The following is a 21,649-nucleotide window of genomic DNA, read 5'->3' on the forward strand; positions in this document are numbered from 1 at the left end:
AAATGAAATATTCTCATTGAATACTTTGTTCTGTGCAAAGTTGAATGTGCTGACAACAAAATCAGACAAAAATCATCAATGGAAATCAAATTTATTAACCAATGGAGGCCTCGATTTGGAGTCACACACAATTAAAAGTGGAAAAACACACTACAGGCTGATCCAACTTTGATGTAATGTCCTTAAAACAAGTCAAAATGAGGCTCAGTATTGTGTGTGGCCTCCACGTGCCTGTATGACCTCCCTACAACACCTGGGCATGCTCCTGATGAGACGGCGGATGGTCTCCTGAGGGATCTCCTCCCAGACCTGGACTAAAGCATCCACCAACTCCTGGACAGTCTGTGGTGCATTGTGACGTTGGTGGATGGAGCGAGAGATGATGTCCCAGATGTGCTCAATCGGATTCAGGTCTGGAGAACGGGCGGGCCAGTCCATAGCTTCAATGTCTTCATCTTGCAGGAACTGGTGACACACTCCAGCCACATGAGGTCTAGCATTGTCCTGCATTAGGAGGAACCCAGGATATGGTCTCACAAGGGGTCTGAGGATCTCATCTAATGGTGGGGAAATGCCACCTCACACCATTACTGACCCACTGCCAAACCGGTCATGCTGAAGGATGTTGCAGGCAGCAGATCGCTCTCCATGGTGTCTCCAGACTCTGTCACATCTGTCACATGTGCTCAGTGTGAACCTGCTTTCATCTGTGAAGAGCACAGGGTGCCAGTGGCGAATTTGCCAATCCTGGTGTTCTCTGGCAAATGCCAAGCGTCCTGCATGGTGTTGGGCTGTAAGCACAACCCCCATTTGTGGACGTCGGGCCCTCATACCATCCTCATGGAGTCGGTTTCTAACCGTTTGTGCAGACACATGCACATTTGTGGCCTGCTGGAGGTCATTTTGCAGGGCTCTGGCAGTGCTCCTCCTGTTCCTCCTTGCACAAAGGCAGAGGTAGCGGTCCTGCTGCTGGGTTGTTGCCCTCCTACGGCCTCCTCCACGTCTCCTGGCCTGTCTCCTGGTAGCGCCTCCAGGGTGAGCTGCACTACCTGAGCCACTTGTGTGGGTTGTAGAGTCCGTCTCATGCTACCACGAGTGTGAAACCACCACCAACATTCAAAAGTGACCAAAACATCAGCCAGAAAGCATCGGTACGGAGAAGTGGTCTGTGGTCCCCAACTGCAGAACTTCTCCTTTATTGAGTGTCTTGCTAATCACCAAAGATTTCCCCCTGTTGTCTTTTCCATTTATACAACAGGATGTGAAATTGATTGTCAATCAGTATTGCTTCCTAAGTGGACAGTTTGGTTTCACAGCTCTATACATTTTGGTGCATTTTTTCCTTATTTTTCAGTCCAGGTTATTTGGTGTAAATGGTACATGGAAAATGGACTGAACTTATATAGGACTTTTCCAGTCATACAGACCGCTCAAAGCGCTTTACACTAGAGCCACATTCACCCAATCGCTCTCACTGACGCTCACACATTCATACACCGATACGCAGATCGGTAGGCAACTTGAAGTTAAGTGCCTTGCCCAGGGGCACATCGACATACGGCAGGAGGAAGCTGGAATCGAACCCACAGCCTTCTGATTGCAAGACGACTACTCTTCCTGCTCCCACAGTCGCCTTCCATCGTGTCTATGGAAATACCTTTCTTTGAAGTTGAACTTTAAATAAAGTTCTCCAGATCCAGCTAGTTTCTGGGATCACAGCATGGGTTGAAATGAGTCCCTCTGCAGGAGTCAGGGAGGCTGAGATGGGTTTTGGTTTGCAGAGGATGGCTACATTAACTTGCGCAGAAGGTGTACACAGATATCCTCAGTTTTCTAATATTATGACCCACAGTAAGGGATACTGGATATACTACTGCCAGCATTAATAAAACTGTAAGCTAACATTTGAAGATTCATGAATTTCATTATAATGAAAACACCCAGAAGCAATACTGGTACTTTTACAGATGCTGCACTTAAATATATAAAGTGAATTTGCTTTTATTGCAGCGATGCTTGTTTTTCAAAACACATTCAGTTTTTAGTTTCCCATATGTCTTAAACCCACCATTGTTTGGAGACAGGGAGCTGTTCATACAATAAAACATAACTCCAAACAGTCCTCTGCTTTCACCAGCTGTGAAGCATATGGAGAAAATTACCACCTTTCCCAACCTCTTAAAGGACAATTTCTATGCCGTTATCTGACAACATCTTCAGGCCTCGCCTTTAGATTTATGTTTAATTTAAATGCTCTCTGTCTCTGCCATCACAGATAAACCGTATTTTTTATTTATAACAACTGTTTCCACTCTTGACGCCTCTCCAGCCCCCTCTTGTCAGAGTAAATCTGGCCGCAGCTCATTATCTCATTAGGTTTATCGTGACCCGTTGGGCACTGCTCATGAACAAACTGAGACAAAGTGATTACAATCACAACCGAGTGCTTCCACAATCATTATTATATACAGATGGAAGTGGGTGGAAAACCCCACTCAGCCCACGTCATTTGGATTCAGTGCCAACTTATGTGTCACTTGGAGAAGCTGTGGGACTAAATGAACTCTGAAGGGGGGAGGAGTAAAAAATCATCTGGAATTGTTTCCGATCCACAGGCGGAGCAATGAGCTGCTTAATTTCCCTGGTCATATAGTTCTTACCATACTGTGGCCTTCAGACCTGTAAGTCAGTAATTACAGCCAGACAAAGACCCCAGATTTACTGGGGCAAGACACCGTAAATTTTAAATCTGTTAATTAAATTCTGCTGCTCTTAATCTCTCTGCTGCCAGCGTCGGCCACACCAGTGAAACTCATGTGGCTTTAATTTGATCTCTCCTTTTCTTTTACTTTGGAAAGCTTTCACAAGCTTTTTCTAAAATGCTTGAAAAATTGGTTTGCACAACAATTAAACTGCTTTATTAAAAAAAAAAAAAAAAAAAAAAAACTTGCATTATTAAGTGAGACTGAGCATGGATTTGGGGTGGCGTTGTTGTTCACCAAAATGACGAGAAATACAAGAAATTTAATACAGAGTAAAATTATTTCTAGATTAAAAAAGGTTTGATACTATAAGTCGTGGTTTTCACAATTACTGGCTAAAGAGATGAGGGTTTGTAAGCGGTTGAGGAGTTTTTTGATAAACAGTTTGATTTTTTTTTATGCTGAAACATCAAACTTCAAAAAAATTAAGTAGGGAGTCCCACAAGGTTCAGTGTATGGACTTAAACTTTTCCCCTAGCAAACCTGTACCATGCTGTGAAAAACCTTTTGCCCTTTTACAGATTTCTTTGGTTTTACTTTTTTGTCACACTTAATGACTTAATTTGAGATAAAATATCTATTCAAACAACCTGGCCCACTTTTCCATGTTTTCTCCATTTGCAGAAAATGGTTCTCACTGTGGTTCGCTGGAGTCCCAAAGCCTTACAAATCACTTTGTAACCCCTTCTGGATTGACGGATATCAACGACTTTGTTTCTCATCTGTTCTTGAATGTCTTTAGATCGCGGAATGTGATCTTTTAGTCCACTTCATGTCAGTCAGGGGCTGTTAACTAACTTTTATATTCTACAGGTCTAGCTGTAGCTACTAAAATTGAAAAAAATGGAGGTGAATTGATTTAACCTGATTTAACAAGTAGGATTACTTTTTCACAAATGTTTGTTTAGATATCCTTTAATTAAGGACATCAGTTATAAGCTTTTTTTATATTGAATTAAATTAAGTAATTCTTTTCCCTTTTTTCCTTTTTACATAAAAAGTGTTTGAACTTAAGGACTGAACTGATTTAGTCATTGTGTTTTCCTCTTTTCCTCTTCACTTGCCCTTTCTTTTTATTTGTCCTGTTCCTGCTCCCTGTGTGACCTCTATCACAGCAGAGACCATGGAGGAATTACATTATTTCAAGAGGCAACCGAAGTAGAAAATAAACTATTATTCTGGTTTAATGCTCCACTCATGAACACTAACGCCGTACACACACATGCAATAAAGTTGTAAAAAGTGTTTTCTTTAAAGACAAAGAGTCAACTCAAACGTCTCTGTTGGCTCTGTGGAAACAGACAAGCTGCAATAATCCTCATTAAAGAAATATAATGTTTTTTTTTTAATCTCTGCTGGCAGGTACCTCTGTGGTCACTAGAGGGCTATCAAAGCCAGTGGTAGAGCTGTTTGCGCTGCAGTTAACAATCAGGTGCATGGACCTGCAAGGCTTCTCATTTGCGGTGTTAATAATGACTGCTTGTAACTTGATTTTACTGCCATGCCTCCTTCTGAAAGGTTGAGGCGCTAACTGTTGTATGTTGGTGTGTTGCTTTTTATAAGCAGTTGGCCTCTGTGTTTGTTAGGGGAGTCAAATCAATCTGTAAGAGGGTCTCAAACATTTTCTGACAGTTTTCTTTCTCTGTGCAGACCACATTTGTCAAAAATGTGCCACTTTATCTAAATCATCCCTTTAATGCTTCAAATAAGACCTGATTTTTGACATGGAGACACGCTCAGATTTACGGCCCAGGCAGTTGTTACCTCTCTGGTGCTGCAGTAACACTGTGGGGGGTTGCAGGGGGTGAATAGCTCACATTGCTTACTCTGCTGTTTGTTTCCATTACCCTCACCTTGTAAAATTGCAGGTTGTTAAATGAATGTTCTCAAGTCTCATAACAATCGAATTTCACAATTGAGCATTTTCATTTTATTCTGCTTTTCTTATTCTTTTATACAGATACCTTTACATCACTTTAAATCATATTGTAAATCACATCTAAACCTGCACAATATAAGCTACAACAACTTTTAATTTCCCTTTGGGAGGTATTTTTGAATTGAGCCTTCCCATGTCTACAGTCAGAGCAAACAACTAGAACTGTGGCAGCTGTGGATGTGGACCCACATTTACACACAGAGTGAGGTTGGTGAGAAGAGAAGTAAAGCCTCTTATGGTCTCCAAGTCTCCATATCTCCATGATGTTTGCATCACAACCAGCTGTTTGTGATTCATGCCAGGAAAAGCCTTTTCTGTCCTACCATCACAAACATAAACATGTTGAGTTTGCTAAATTAATAAATAAAGACTGACTGGAACATGCTGCATTGATCAGATGAGACTATGATTGAGCTTATTGGCAATAAACTCTACAGGTGGGTTTGGTGTGAAACAAAGGATGAATATGAGCCCTCATTCTGTTTGGTATGGTGGAAGTTTTGTGATCCTGCGGGTCTGTTTCTACTATATTTCCGTTCCAAAGGTTCTGAGAATGTTGTCAGAGTGCCAGGCATCGTGGACTGTTTGAAATACAATAAAAATCTGACGGACTCAACATGAAACATGAAAATGGGTCAGCATTTGTTTTTTCAGTAGGACAAGTATCCAAAACATATCAAAACAGCAATTGTTCGTCTGACACAATATCAACCTTCTTCAAAGTCAATTATGTCCACAGACTTCAATCTTATAGAAAACTTTAGGGTGAGCTGAAAAGAAAAGAGCATAAGAGAGGACTGTTTTGGTTCTAGTCCAACCATTAATTATTTTCCTATGCTTTCTTGTATTGTTTTCATTGATCTGTCTCTAGTCAATTTCCCTCTGCTCCTTAGTCTTACTTCAATTGATTCTTTCTGTTGAATATCATGGTCCTTGTTCCACTAATCACCTCCCCAACATTTCTAAATCGACTGGCCTTGGTTGCTCCTCGTCAGATGCTCCTGTTCACCAGTCCTCCTGTTGTTGTGGCTGTGGGCATGTCCCGCTGCTGCCCAGCCTGTACTCTGTTATTTTCTGACCTTGCTGTTGTATTCCAGCTCTTCCTGTGTCTCTATCAGGGTTGTAAGTCTTATTGCCTCAAAATGAGACTACCATTTTCCTGTTTGTATTATAAACTCCACCTCAAAACAGAACTTGGTTTATTGAAAATATTCTACCCAAGCCTATTTTCTGCAGGCAACTCTAGGTGCAAATTAGTAAGATTATCCAAAGAAATATGAAGCATTTTTATCTTTCAGATCTTTAGTCCAAACTCTTAAAGTTTGTTTGCAGAAAGACAAGTTTTACCTTTCATTTTAGACACAAACTATACTTAGGTTGAATTTTGAAAGATAGACTTCCACTTATAAAGATTAGTCTCCTTAGCTCTAGAGCCATGAGAGATATATCCACAGGCAGTTGCACAGGTCATTATTGTGACAAAAGAGCTCCCTCAGGTACCACACCCATGTTTGGAAGGGCTCCATAAAAACTGCAAACAATGAAAAGACCCAGAATGTGAGCATCTAATTTCATAAGGTTATCAATGCTGTGCAAACTTTCTCAACAGCATGTCAGTATGAAGCAACTTCAACAGCAACGTTTGCCACAGTAAACATTCAGAGAAATGTGTACAGTGCAGCCTTCCCATCTTCCTGCTGCAGAGGGTCATAATACAGCAGATGGGATTGTTTGCTCAGAGGACTTGTGCTTGAGTGCTAAATGGGCCTGCTCTTTGTTTGACTCAGAGCTCTTTGAAAAAAGAGGAGATCAGTGTTTTGTAGTTGAATAATCCTGCACATACAGGCAGTTTAATGTCTTTAATTATTAAAGAACTGCCCCAAATGTCCGAGTTTGCAATTGTATGAGTGTTTATGGCAGCCTCTGCCTCTGTGATGCATGAATGAGACCTCTTTGCTCACTGCTATTTGTCTGTGACTCTTCTGGTGAGCTGGAGCCCATGTGTCAGTAGGGTAAATTTAGCACCACCTCTCACTGCATTGCAATGACACTCATTTGCACCCCTTCGAGCCCTCCCCACACCTCCTCCTCCTTCTCCCGTTCACCCGTGCTGTCTCCGGGGCCTCCCAGTCCGCCACAACAGTCACTCTCACAGGGACGAGCCAGCAACAGTCGCACCGGCGGTTTAAAAACAGGGCGGGAGAGTTCTGGCATCAGAGCAATGAAGATCGGATTTGGGTTCCTTGAGAGATAAAGAACTGGGCTTTTGTTCTTTCCTTTGGCATTGGAAAGTGTAAATATAAGTTACAATAATTAAAGGATTGCTGCAATTATATATCTTCACACAAAGTCCCTGGGAACATGGTATTAATGTCTGAGGAATGTCAAGCTGCTGTTTGAGCCAAAGGGAGAGGAAGGATAAAACATTTAATTAGTAAAGTCAAGGCATGTTTATTTGTATAGCACTATTGACACATAAGGTAATTTAATGGGCTCTGGAGGCAAATAAATGAACAAAGGTTAAAGAAATACAATAAAGACAATATATTAAAGTAATAAAAAAATGTAGGCAAAATGTAAATTTAAAACAAGTGCATTTCTAAAACTTGATAAACATGAGTTGTTTAGTGTAGCAGTAAATGTTTTCAGTCCTGGTTCAAAGATATGCAGAAATGGCAAGCAGATATGCAGTTTCTGCATATCTCAGGTTTTCAGGGAGTCGGTTACAGTCTAAGAATGCACCAGTTTCTCTGTGTCCTCATCACACAGCGTTTTTTTATTCCGGCAATGTTTTTAAGGTAGTAGTTGATCTATTTAGTAAAGGTTAGATCTGAGGAAATAATGATTTTTTTGCATTGTCTGTGGTTTTTATCGCATTGATTCAATTTGAGTGCTGATCTCTAACTTTATGTGTTTGGTGCCAAAAACAAGGACTTATGTATTTCCTGCATTCATCTGAAGGAAATACTCAACCATCCACCAATATTATGGACACACCGAATCAGTAACTGCAGGGGATTGTGGTCATTAAGTGACACAGGTATATAAAGTTGTATGTAATCAGTATGGTAACAGATGTTGTAGTACTTCACACTCTAAGCTGTCGCTTAATATGTTCTAATCGACTGTTCAAACACAGCACTGTGATCCAGTAAAACAAATTAGGCTTCCTTAAAAGAAGAAGCGAAGTGAAAGGTGAAGACTTAAACATGAACTAAGTTAAAAATGAACAGAACATTATCCACTAGGAGGATGGAAAGAGAAGGAGCAGGAAGGGCCATTTGAAGGTAGAAGAACCCCTCAAATGCCATAGCGGGGGTTACTGTCCACCCAGTGAGAGGATGAACAGCGGGTGAATTTAGGGGGAGGAAGGAAACATGACTCCAAAAAGAATATCCCCCCCTCCGTCCTCCTTCAAACACAAGGAAGAGGAGGCACAACTGCAAAGCTACAGCTGAAAGAGTCTCGAGAGACTCCTGACCGTGTGAAGGTTTGTCTCGAACGGTCCCCGCATGTTTAAGCTTGAACCCCCCACCTTCCCTTCCCCCTGAAAACAACTGACAGTTCACTCACATGATCTGTGGGATCACAAGGACACTCGGAGCCAGACGGGATTCATCCAGGAGATTCTTTGTTGGCTTCAGACAGACAGAAAATTATCTGTTACAAGTTTTGCTGTCAAGTGTAACAAAAGTTTTTACTTTCAGGATTGGACTGCAAATGCTTGAAAGCAAAGAGACCGGTTGACCGAAACACTGTCTTTTATGGCATTTTGACTATGTCCTTGCATGACTTTAGTCTAGACTGAAATATCTCAAACTCTTGGTTCTATCAACCATGATCTAAGTAAGACAAATTTGCGATTCTGAATAAAAGGTCTTTAGATGAATTGGCAAAACAGAACAAGAAAAGCATGTTGCTCTATTATTTAAGTCACACTGGTTCCTTTACCTTGCTTCCAGATCCTATTTAAAAGCAACACTGATGCAACACAGTGTAAAATGTCCCCAAGTCTTTTATATAAATGTTTTACCTGCCTCAAACACCAAAAGAACACTGGTAAAAAAATAGTTCACCTTGTAAGTCATTAAACTCAAAATGACTGGCAAATTTGGGTAATCGTTTTTATTTTACCAACATGTTTAATGTTTTGTTTTGGCTTGAATATGATAGAGAATTGGTTCAGGAAGCTAAAGATTAGCGTGATGGCAAAGAAGGCCTTCTATTCTCAAACACTTGGAGCACATTACCAATTATAAATCATCAAAATACAAGTGGAAACAAACTCTTTAATATCGTAGATACAGGCTATGTTAGGTTTGTCAAATGGCATGTTCTTTTGTCTTTCCCATTTTGAAGCATGGGTAAGAGAAATGATCATCCATGTCAGATCATACAGTATTTCTACACCACTGATCCATGATTCATGGATGATCAACCTAAACTTAGACAAATGGACTCAAACTAAAGGTTGGATTCTTCTAAATGGTAGTATGATAAAATATGAATTTACGTTGTGTACATTTTTAATCACATTTTACACTGCATCAGCTTTTCAGCAGTCTTGTGTGACCATATAGACAAAGATTTGTTTCCCCTCAGTTTCAGCCATACTTTGTAATTTATTTGGTAAAGCTTCACTAACACGCATTTAGCTCGAAAAAGAGCAGTTTGTATCTCACCAGCTTCATACAACATGACAGGACTCTCTTCTTAACAATGCCCGTTGTTAGGACGACTCACTAATAGTCCAAAAATGAAAAAGAAACATTGCAGATCCTTGTTTAAAGTAAGAGGAACTGTCATTAAGATTTTCTTTTTTACTAAAGACGGCTCAGGGGCCACGATTAAACACCCACCTCCTCCCCTTGTCTTGTCCCTCTGGAGCAGACAGCGACCCTGTGACCTCCTGACACCTCCAAACTGCCTGATCTTTCTCCAAGGGCTCATCCCCCAAAACCTGCTCCAGGCATGGGACACTAATAGTCACAGTGTACAGACATAAAGTGAAACACTGGAGCTGTACATTTTCACCTGACACACATGCATACTTTCACACATGTATACAGCGCCAGCCTAAAGACTAAGCAAACTAAGCTGATTCCAAAGCCAATATTTTGTTGGATTTTGGCCCATTCCTTCTGACAAAACCGGTGTAACTGAGTCAGGTTTGTAGGGTGCCTCAGCTCTGCCTACAACGTTTTTCTGTGACACAGATGAGGGATTTGTGATGGCCAAGCAAAGCTTTGACTTTGTTATCCCACAGCCCCTTTGAAATTTGGTGCAATTCTTAGTCATTGTCCATTTGAAAGACTCATTTGTGCCCAAATTTTCTCAATGTTTCCACATGATGTTCTGCCTTCTTTTTTTGAGATGTGCACTAGTCCCCCTTTCAGTAAACACCCACACAACATGATGTTGCCACCCTCGTACTTTACAGTTAGGATGGTGCTCTCAGGCTGGCAAGCTTCTCCCTTTTTTTAGTTTCATCAGACCAAAGGACATGTCTCCAAACTCTAAAGTTTTTACCCACAGTACATTTGCAAAGTGTCATGATCTGTTTGTGTTTTGAGTTCCTTGCCTATTTCTCCGCACTTCGCTGTTAAGCTGTTGTTGGATTAGATGTATTATTCGTTCTTGTGTTTAGATTACTTTCTTGGATTCTTCTATGTTAGGTGTTTTAGTTTGAATGTCCTTGTAGATCTGTTTCCCCCTGTTTATGTTTATATTAGAGTTCTGTTATATCCCCTCCAGTTTTTCTTTAGTTCCCTGCTCTTCTGTGTTAATTAGCCTCCCTCCTTCAGTTGCTCTGCATTCTTTGTCTCACCAACTGCTCCTGATTTCTCCTGATTAGCTCCCATTGTTCACTGGTCCATTCTCCACCCTACATCAGTACTTAAACCCTCTGGTTTTCATTGTTCTCCACTGGTTCCTCCTGTTTACTACCCGCTCCATGCCTGTATACCTGCCTGTGTTCCATGTCCTGCTGTTTTTTGCAAGTCTACTAGTTTATTATTATCATTCAAGAAGCTCTGCTTCTCCTTATGCGGCTCTGCACTCTGATCTGCACCTACCAAACCAATACGACACAAAGTTTAATCTGGCTTTTTATGTTCTATTTGGAGTGATGGCTTCTTCCTCTCCGTGTGGCCTTTCAGTCCATGTTAGTGCAGGACTGGATATCCCTCTTTCTACCAGCTTCAGCCAGCACTTTATATGTAGACTTTAGGCACCCACTGTAATTTGCTGTAGAATAAAAATTTTTTTTTTGAACATGGTGACATTGAACATTCCCAGAGAATAAGACACTGGCAGAGATGTTTCAGGGGGTAGAATGTGTGGTATGTGGCTCTACACTGGTTCCCAACACTCTGCAAGCCTTGCATTCTGCAACTGATCTGTGTTGTCTGAATCCTGCAGCCCTGCACAGCTGTCAGACCGCAACAGGAGGCACCCTGAGAGAGAGAGAGAGAGAGAGAGAGAGAGACTGTGTGTTATTTCATGAAATGCCTTTAAACTGAACACTTCCATTTCTCATTCAGAGGCTTGTGTTTTTGATGTCAAGAGAGGTGATCAATTCAAGCTGCATCTGCACTCTGACAGGCAATAGATCATCTGTCACCCCTGCTAAATAAAAGCTTTTGATAAAAATGGTAATTTTTTTTCCACTGCATGCAGCAGGCTTTTCAAAAAAGTGAAAAACTTTCCCAACTTTTAACAGTTTTCTCTTTCTTGAAACCCCTCTCTTTCTTCTCCTTGGTACCCCATTGATGCTTCAGGTAACGTTTTCTTTTCCTGACTTTAAGTGGTCTCTTGTCATTGCAGCCTCATAAGTGCAGTACAACTTTTTCTTTCATTCCCTCCCCGTTCATCTCTCGCTGCATGAATTCACTGTGTGAATTCCTCACAGGATCAGACCTGCTTTTTATGCTCCACTGGTTTTCACTCAGAGTGAGTTCAGGAGGGAGGAGAGAAGGAGGGGGGCCTTTAGTAACAAACCAAAACTTGAGATAGAGACCGTGAGAGTTGTGTGGAAAAAGATAGAAATAATAAAAAAAAGGATACAGGCAAAAGCAGAAGTGAGACCTAAACAAGAAAGGAGAGACAAGACACGAAAGGGTAGAAGAGAAATAATGCAGGGAAAAAAAAGGTCATAATTTTTGCCAGGGGATTTGCAGTTGCCCAGACAACTAACAAAGCAGAGCCTGTTGGACGTTGTGCACGACAAGGAGCTGAAAAGCAAAGGGGATGGCTTTTGGGAAAAGAATAACACTAGCTGGGAGTTACTGCACTCATCGGGACAATTTCTGGGAATCAGTTCAGTTTCTTGCTGATGTCACTGGATAATAACTTGAATCCTTGCAAGGAGTTTCTTTGTAATATCCTTTAATTCACAGATTACATAGAACTATGTTATTTGCTGTAGCAAAAGGGAAAAAAAGAGGGGAGAAACAATCATTTGGTTTGGTGTAGCTCTGAATTGAAAAGTGATGAGAGAATGTTAATGATATGCAGGGAGAAGAGAGGCCGGGACAGATAAAAATTCAGCACAACTCTTTCTGTTTTAAAACCAAAAAAAGGCTGAAAGGATGAAAATATGTCATCAGTGAAGCAAAAACAAGTGCAAATTCTAAAAGATTTTTAGAGTCGACACACAAACATAAAGCACTTTTAAATCTGTGTGCAAGAATGTGAAACATATGGCTTTTCTCTGGATAATAGAAAGCCATAATATATAAAATGTTAATCTATCATCTACGGATACATTTGTACAATTTTAAAGAGACAACCAACCAGCGGTTGCATTGAACTTAACTGCAAACCTACCAAGTTATGGCCGTCCACCTAAATTGAAAGAACAGGCAAGGACAGCATAAATCAGAGAAGCAGCAAAGAGGCCCTTGGTAACTCTGGAGGAGCGGCTCAGATCCACAGCTCAGGTGGGAGAGTCTGCTGACAGGACACCTACTAGCTGAGAGTTCACCTACCTAACCTTTATGGAAGATTGGCAAGAGGAAAGCTGGGCAAAATATATGGGTTGATGTACGGAGAATACCAGGAGGAGCAATCCTGGAGGAGAACCCATTAGAAGGTGCAAAAGACTGGGAAGATTAATTTTCCAGCAGAACAATGGCCCTTAAACATACAGCCAGAACTACAATGGAGTAGTTTAGATCAAAGCATATACATGTATTACAATGGTCCACTTCAAGTCCAGATATGAATCCAATTACGAATCTGTGGCAAAACTTGAATATTGACAGTTCACAAACATTCTCCATCCAATGTGACTGAACAATTTGGCAAAGAAAAAAGGATAACTTTAGTTACTTTTCGTTTCAAGATGTGCAGCGCTTGTAGTGGTATACTTCAAAAAACCCACAGCTGTTACTTCAGCTTGAGCTGGTCCTAAAAAGTATTGACTCAGGGCCTAAACAGATATGTATGAAATATTTCAACTTCACACCTATGCACTTCTTTGTGTTGGTTTATCAAAAATATAATAAAATACGCTAGTGTTTGTGGCTGTAATGTGAAAAAGTGTGAACATGTTAAATGAGTATACATTTGCAAGGCACTCTATATAAAGATGGCATTGTATAGGGAACCTGATACTTTTGTATAAGTTCTTACTGATCCATTAAAATTAAGAATTTATTTTCAAGATTTAACTGGACAAAGTAAACAAGCTTAAACACTAACACAAGCCTTCAGAAACAGCAAAGAAATCACAAAGCCACCATTCTCCTTCCTGATTTATCCAAGGTGGAGCTCAGAGTGTAAATGATCTTGATTGTCCCTGGTTGCTGATTGAGCTCCAGCTAAAGTTTCCCTCTTTTGTGCCAGACAAGTACCAACAAGCACCTCACCTGCTTTAAAGCCCCTTTTTGTAGTCTCTTTGAGTGTGTCTTGTGCATTTTTGATGTTATGCAGCATTGAAATTCACACATGTGGCTCCTTTTAAACATAAAATCCTGTCTCAGCCCTACTTTGCCTCGAGGTCTCATATAAACAATTGCCCTGGCTGCAGCTCTGTTGCTCTGCTTTGCAGCAAACCATTCATTCTGAGTCATTATAGCCAAGAGGCAGTAATGGTATACAGTTACACCACCAATACTCTGTAATAAAGTTTCCTTTAGAGGTAAATACCAAGGTTGAGTACAGGGTCCACAATGAATGGGCCTGGCTAGATGATGAGACTTTTACTTCAAACTTTTTAAACAGTTTAAAAGATTATAAATCTACTTCAATGAGCAGCTGAAACAATTTCCTGTACATGCAACAGATTACCTGCTCCAAGACCATATGTCATACATCGAAATTGCAGTGGTGCTAAACTAAAAAGCATCCCACTACACCCAAATTCTTCCCACTGAGTGAAACCACACTATTAAAATCCTCTTGGTCTTTTCACCTTTTCAAGCATTTATTGGCCTGTAATTACCTCTGCAATCTTGGTGCTATTTTAGCTGTTAAAATTTTAAAAACAACCAGCTCTTTCTGTACTTTACTTTACATCTATGACTTCATATATTTATAACCTATATTTATTTTCTTTTAAATATTTACCCTTTTTGATTAGCTAACTAGTTAAAGTAAGCTAATTAGCTAATGCTAGCATAATTTTAACACTTTAAACCATCATTAGCATAATTGTTGAAATTTAGTATTGGTAGCTAAAATGCCATTGTTATTAGGTTAGCTAATTAGTTAATGCTAATGTTTTATCTGCTTTCAGCATATAAACTACTGTTAGCATAGTAACTGAAATTAACTCTTGGTAGCTATTGTTAAGATATTAGCAAAAGTAAAGTCGTTAGCTACATTAGCATATTGGTCACTATTAGCAGAGTAGATAAATAATAGAGTAATAAACATGCTAATGTTAGGATGTTAGCTAAAGTTAGCTAATACATATATAATTTCAGCATTTAAATGACATTAGCACAGCAACTGAAAATATCTTTTGGTACCTAGCATTCTATTGTTTGTATATAAATTTAACAAATTTTTGCTGGGATATATAACTATGGATAACATAATAACTATGATTTGCAAATTTCAAGACTTTTCTTTGAATAAAACACTTTTTTTTGTGGCTTTATTCAGTGAAAAAAACACATACACTAGGGATGTAATGAGATCTTGATACTGCAATTTTAAAACTCAAAGATATTTCTTATCAGAATAAAATGAGTTTTATTAAGCCAAAGCTACTTGCTATTCTAGTCTAAGGGCTCCAGAACGTATGGTGGGTGCTTTAAGTTTGATTTTGAAGTAAAACAGGATGTAAATCACAGGTTGTGTAATGGGGGTCATCCCATTGCCACATAAATGTAGCTACATAAACACTTATATGAAATAATTATGTTTTACTCAAAACGTTTTCTATTATATTTAAGCTTTAATAACGTCACAGATGGCAATAAGGCAAAACTAAGTAAACAGGCTGTACATTACTACGAGTGTTGCTTTGCAAAGCTAGTCTGGAACTTGCACTGGTTCTCTCCAGGTGACCCCTCTCCCTCCCATAATCCAAAAAAACATGCATTTAGTTAACTCTAAATTATTCATTGATGACAGTGTTGCGTGGTTGTCCTGTGCATTTTTTTTTGCTGTTCAGTGTGCAACTCCCTCCCACAGGAGTCTCTGATTGGCTGAGCAGCGTGCTGGAATATTCAATCAGACACCTTGCTTGCAGCTGTGATTGGACACAGCCGGTGCAGTTATGTAAATGAGCACCTGGCGGCGCCTGGTGGTCCGGCTGTGGAGCCCGGAGAGCAAGCGGTGTGACCGGGGCTCACATTCGGAGAGCGACCGAGGAGCGGAGACCTTCCACGGTGCGCTCCTTGTGTGTACGTTATATATGGTCTTCCTTCTTTGTTGACAAGTCTGGAAGATATGTTTCTTCGGAGTGACAAGTGAAAGTCGGCGCTTATAGCAGGAACACTTTCATATTACTTGAGTTTCAGCTGAGCCACAGACTACCGAATTATCTTGGATTATCCTAAATTATTCTGTTGGACTGGTGCTGTTCGAGGCGTTGCTGTCTAAACACAGGTCTTATCCCTAAAGTTTGGACCGGTGTTACGCCACTCTTCTCCCTGTTTTTTTTTTAAGGTAAGTACAAACAAACTCGCGTAAAACCACTGCGCCTTTCCTCTTCCAGTGCGTTTATTCCATAATAGGGGACTATAATAATATTGCAGTGGATATTTCCAGCCTGCTGTCCGTGTGTTTGTCTGTCTGAGCGTGGCGTCTTAGAGTCTCGGTGTGATCTGAACACCGACCACGGCTCGTAGAAGTGCGGATCAGCAATGCGCCCAGTTTTATGCGCGTTTTTGCGGGGAACGCATTTGGACATCCACCGACTGCGTAACAGAAATATTCTGATTGTGCGCATCACGGTGTTTATTTGTTTACCAGTCATGATCCGGGGCACAATTCTCATTTTATGTCTGGACTTTAACTATCTTAACTCTTGAATATGCTTTAATCATCCCATTGCGGCTGTATGTTTAGGGTCTTGGCTCGACTGTATGGTGAACCTCCTCTAGGCCTAATCTCATTGGTTTCCTTGTAGGATTTTATAATATTTCACTCAATCTGTCTCTTTCCATTAACTGTGTGCGCTCAAATAAGCTTCTTCACAGCATGATGCTGCCACCACCATGTCTCATGGTGCAGCACCACAGCCTGATGATTTTCTTTATTCAGTCTTGTTCTGATCAGTAATAAAATGTAGGCTTGTTGACTTTATCTTTCTGAGTTTTACCATTGGAAAAAGAGTATAGTGTTAGTATACTGAAAATATTTTAGATTCTGAGGAATCCACACTGAGAGGATATTTTTTTGTGGTTTGAATCATCGGATAAGGGCAGCAACAGTGAAGTGATTGTTCTCGCTTATTCGGATAGCTGACTTGTATAAATAAATCACAAGTCTGTGCTCAAAAATTGTACATTTTGACTTATGGAGCGATGGGAAAATGTAGGTGGTGTGGCATTCTCTCTCTGCCAGCCTGTTTCTAAGTAAAGTGAATGTAGTCTGATGGAAAAGTTAAAACAATCACTTTAGCGGGTGGTCACCTTTCCCAGCACACAAATACTCAACAGGATGTCGATGTGTTGTCTGCAGGTCACTGAGCAGGCAATTGAGTGAAGTTGTGGTGTTATTGAATTGTTTGGAAGAAGTGGGAGGAGGTGGTAGTGTCTGTGCTTTTCACAAGTAAGTGGAGGCTATAAAATCCTCCCCCCCCACACACACACTTTCTTCGTCCCTCCTTATTTGCCTCTGGAGCAACGGGTGAGGCATAAAGTGAAAGGGAGCTAGAAGTGTGATGCACCGTTCCTCCCAGCCAGCACATGTCTGCTGGATCACTGTCTAATGGGCATCTGGCTGCTAATTCCTCCACAGCGTCCCATGAGAGCAATTGGCCCTGCGAAGCTGCTTTTTTATTAGCTGTGCAGCCTGAAGAGAATATTTCAAATAGTTTAACAGACCAGCTGTGTGAGTATATGTCTGCATGCACGAATTAAAGGAGAGTTTTGTATTGATTTGTCTTTGTCTTGGCTGTCTTGGGACAAAATGACTTTAATTGCTTGGTATGATTTGTGGAGAAGTCTGGCCTGTATTTTGGGAGTGGTTGCTTGTTTTGTTGGTTATTAGAGATGTGAAGACTCGGCAAGAGAAATATCAGAAAATAGTTTTTTTATGCAAATGGCAAACTTAAATTAAGGTAAAGTTGCTTTGGGGCATGGAAGGCGATGGAAACAAGCGTAAAAACATGACTGTTTCAAACACAATACAACTGCTTTTATTTTAAACAGAATATCTATAAAATATAACACATTGGTTATTACATGTATAATATTGTGATCTGTTGGTCTTATTTATTGTTTATTTATTCATTTATTGACTCTTTGTAAATTATCTTTGTTTTCTCTGATACCAGTAATGCCAAAACAGGTTTTATAGAGAACTTAGTCTTTTTAATTTTTTTTTTTTTTTTAATCGGGTTACATCAAGTTCTGGCTTTTTATATTTATTTCATTTAAATAATCTTACTCGATTTGTCTGTAAATGCTGTTTATTTACTCATTTATCTACTTATTTAATATGATATTTTAAATGTTCTGTGTTGCCTAATGTCCATTGTTTCTGGTGTGGTATTAAGCTTAAACTAATTGTTGATAGTGATATGTAGACCTAATTACAACTATGGAATAAACATCTAGCAGGCAATGCACTAAATTCAGTGATAGTTTTTGAGCAAACATGCTGATTGTGGCCTAATGCATAGTTGAAATATTGTTGCTTTTGACAGCATAGTGATGCCTTCAAACAAAGGGGGCTCTTTTTTGCCTTGTGTGGTGCTGCAGTTGGTTACAGTCCAGTTAATCATTGACTTGAGTTTATTTTTTTTTTTTTTGTCTGGGTCTTTGTTTTGATGTTCTGGTCTTTTTTCCCTCTTTTATGACTCGTTCCTGTGAAAAGATTTTCAGCAGGTGAATAGAGAAGCTGAAGCAGCTTTGAATTTGTCAGTTGAGTCATTGTGTGGACCCGGTGCGATAATCGAGCCGCATGTTTTGCACAGTTGCCTGATCTTTATGGCTAACGGTCCAAAGTGGCTGGTAAATCAAATGAAGGAGCACAGTGATAATGGGTGTTTTTCATAAGGGCAGTTTTCTTTGTGTGTCCTCTCTCACAGCAATCATGTCTTAATCAGAAAGTCTGTGTTGGCTCATAATTGGCTCCCGACAGGCTGAGCAGAAAGGATAGTGGAAGAATTCATTTAAGTCTAAAGAAGCAGCACAGCTAGTCTTCTCTCTCTCTTCAGTCACCTCTTTAATGGGAAAGAAAACCAATTGGAGACACCATCATGCTTTCCTTAACAAATTTCCCCTTTAAGTCTAGACTTTTAAATTGCATTTGGAGAAAGTGTGGTCACATGCATGTCAAGCTCAAGAACACAGTGAGACAAACAAATTAAGAGGTGGTTAGATTTCAAACAGGATCCGGGGTGTTCCTTAGCTTTAGTTTTCAGGTAGTTTTTAGATATGTTTGATATCCTCTATGAATCTACATCTCCACAGATCAACCTTCTCTCAGATCAGAGCTTCATCCTTCTACCACTCCTTTCCTGAATGACATCATGTCAGGGATCAGGGTGGTGTTTTTTGTGTGGAGTTTTTTTTTTCCTCACTGAGCTGCAGGTTTGCTCAGAAGGTGGGGCTGAGTAGTGTGCTCTTGCACACCTGCGTCTTATCAAGCTCATCAGCTGGAGTTTAAGATGAGCTTGCTGCTGGTCATTCAACACCTGACTGTCAACCTATGTGGTTTCTGAACCCCTTTGTGATATTCCTTGTGTTGATCTTAGTGATTACCTGTCTAATTTCACTCTCTGAATTTTCCCACGGTTACCTGCTGAGTTCTCTCCTGGATCTGCTTCTCAGTGAAGCTTCCTGGATTTGCTTTTCAAACCTTCTCAACCCCTGATCTTATTAGACAACTTCTTTTAATGACCAGCAACATCAAGCTACCATCTCTCAGAACCCCAAAGCCTAACTTGTCCACCCTCCAACCCTCCACCTTCTTCTGCATACCAAAACCCAGCTCACAACACACACAAACTCCCAGACTCGGCTCACTCACCCCTGGCTCAAATCAGTCTACTACAGACCAGTGCAATCAACTCTGATTCACTCACCTCTATGTTCACCCGTTAAGTCACTCAGCTCATCTCTTGCCGTTTTTCTCGCAGTGAAAATGCATCTGGTCCATCATCACCTCTACTCTCCTTTGTGCTGCTTAACAAAATTACACAATCTCCTATCGGCACTAAGACAAAAACTTTGGCTCTCCCCTTCAGATGTTCCTCTAAAATCTGTCGGTGAGGTCATGGCTGGTAATACTTTGGGAGGACTACGGTGTTTGTGTGGTGTTTTTCTCCCCCTAACCTGTGGGTTTCCCTGGGGGGAGGAGGGGAGCAATGTGCTCCTACACACCTGCTATTCATCTAGCTCATCAGCCGCAGTTTAAGAGGAGCTCCATGTTGGTCATTCAATGCCCGAGCATCAACCTCTAGTCCTCTCTACTCACTCCTCCTTGGCCCCAATCAATCTACTACAGCTCAGTAAGATCTGTACTCCCACCACCAGGCGCAGGCATCATTGTCTTGCATGGGCCAGGGAGCATTTACGCTCCAGCTCATCGAGGTTGCATTAGTAGGGGAATGGCTGCTGGAGGCTAGTGTACCTCAAATGGAGAGGCCTGCATTTTCTCTAGACCTGAATCCTATAGAAACCCCATGGGATCAGCTGAGTCGCCATGTAGCGGCTTGTAACTCTCTACCCCAGAACCTCTATGACCTGAAGGTCGCCCTTCAAGAGGAGTGAGATACCATACCTCAGCAGACAATAAGTCGACTTGTGAACAGCATGAGACGTTGTTGTCAAGCTGTAATTTAATTATTGAGACATAATCACTTTTTGTTGTAGTATACCGACCACTGTTGTTTGCTTTTGTTTCAATAAATTTAGAGGAGGAAATCGCCATTGCATGTTTAAACTTAAATGCCCTACTTGAAGGAAATACCTCTAGTGTAGTGTTTTGTTTTCCATAAATTTCACCCAAAAGCTAAATATGCCTAACGTTTTGTGAGTTGTGTACTTTTTATCGCCTGATCGAGCTTTCTGAAAAAACGATTATTTCCCTGCATCTAACGAGGAGGACAGATTCTCCTTCATTCACCTTCTATCTCCCCATCCTCTTTAAAGCAGCATTAGATGTTTTATTTGTCCTCCTCTTTGGCTCATTTATCATATCTCCAGCCTCCTTTGTCCCACCCTCCCTCTGTGTCCGGTTACTTATCTCTTTGCTCTTTCCATCAATGATGGCCTGGTGGGGCTTAGATGTAAGCAATAAGGGGCTAATTTTTTCCCCTCAAAGCATTTGACACTATCTTATCAAGGTATTTCAAAGAGTTCCTTTATGTCTCATTTTAGCTCAAGACGCTCTGCATTTGTGCTAAAATTTAACACGGCTTCTTGTGAAGGTCGTGGTATAAAGAAACAGTTATATCCGTTGTGTCCAGTGGTGCCTCCCCCTTTCATTGACATACAGTACAGACCAAAGGTTTGGACACACCTTCTCATTCAAAGAGTTGTCTTTATTTTCATGACTATGAATATTGTATCTTCACACTGAAGGCATCAAAACTATGAATTAACACATGTGGAATTATATACTGAACAAAAAAGTGTGAAACAACTGAAAATATGTTTTATATTCTAGGTTCTTCAAAGTAGCCACCTTTTGTTTTGATTACTGCTACGCACACTCTTGGCATTCTGTTGATGAGCTTCAAGAGGTAGTCACCTCAAATGGTTTTCACTTCACAGGTGTGCCCTGTCAGGTTATAAGTGGGATTTCAAGCTTTATAAATGGGGTTGGGACCATCAGTTGTGTTGTGCAGGAGGTGGATACAGTAAACAGCTGATAGTCCTACTGAATAGACTGTTAGAATTTGTATTATGGCAAGAAAAAAGCAGCTAAGTGAAGAAAAACGAGTGGCCATCATTACTTTAAGAAATGAAGGTCAGTCAGTCCGAACAATTGGGAAAACTTTGAAAGTGTCCCCAAGTGCAGTCGCAAAAACCATCAAGCGCTACAAAGAAACTGGCTCACATGAGGACCGCCCCAGGAAAGGAAGACCAAGAGTCACCTCTGCTGTGGATGATAAGTTCATCCGAGTCACCAGCCTCAGAAATCGCAGGTTAACAGCAGCTCAGATTAGAGAACAGGTCAATGCCACACAGAGTTCTAGCAGCAGACACATCTCTAGAACAACTGTTAAGAGGAGACTGTGTGAATCAGGCCTTCATGGTAAAATAGCTGCTAGGAAACCACTGCTGAGGACAGGCAACAAGCAGAAGAGACTTGTTTG

At 40.6% G+C, this 21,649-nt stretch overlaps 1 protein-coding gene across 5 annotated transcripts in view; it reads left to right on the plus strand.

The window, feature by feature from the left end:
• The first annotated feature begins 15,481 nt into the window (after positions 1-15,481).
• The window catches only part of ddr1 (discoidin domain receptor tyrosine kinase 1), an 89,117-nt gene continuing 82,949 nt past the window's right edge, over positions 15,482-21,649 (plus strand). For 4 of the 5 annotated variants that reach the window (XM_047358540.1, XM_047358557.1, XM_047358569.1 and 1 more), the window contains exon 1: positions 15,482-15,822. The gene's annotated coding sequence lies outside the window, so the exon portion shown is untranslated. The remainder of the gene's footprint in view (positions 15,823-21,649) is intronic. The other variant, XM_047358547.1, reaches the window with a different exon arrangement.

This window comes from Girardinichthys multiradiatus, chromosome 3 (assembly GCF_021462225.1).
Source record: "Girardinichthys multiradiatus isolate DD_20200921_A chromosome 3, DD_fGirMul_XY1, whole genome shotgun sequence".
Lineage (NCBI taxonomy): Eukaryota > Metazoa > Chordata > Actinopteri > Cyprinodontiformes > Goodeidae > Girardinichthys > Girardinichthys multiradiatus.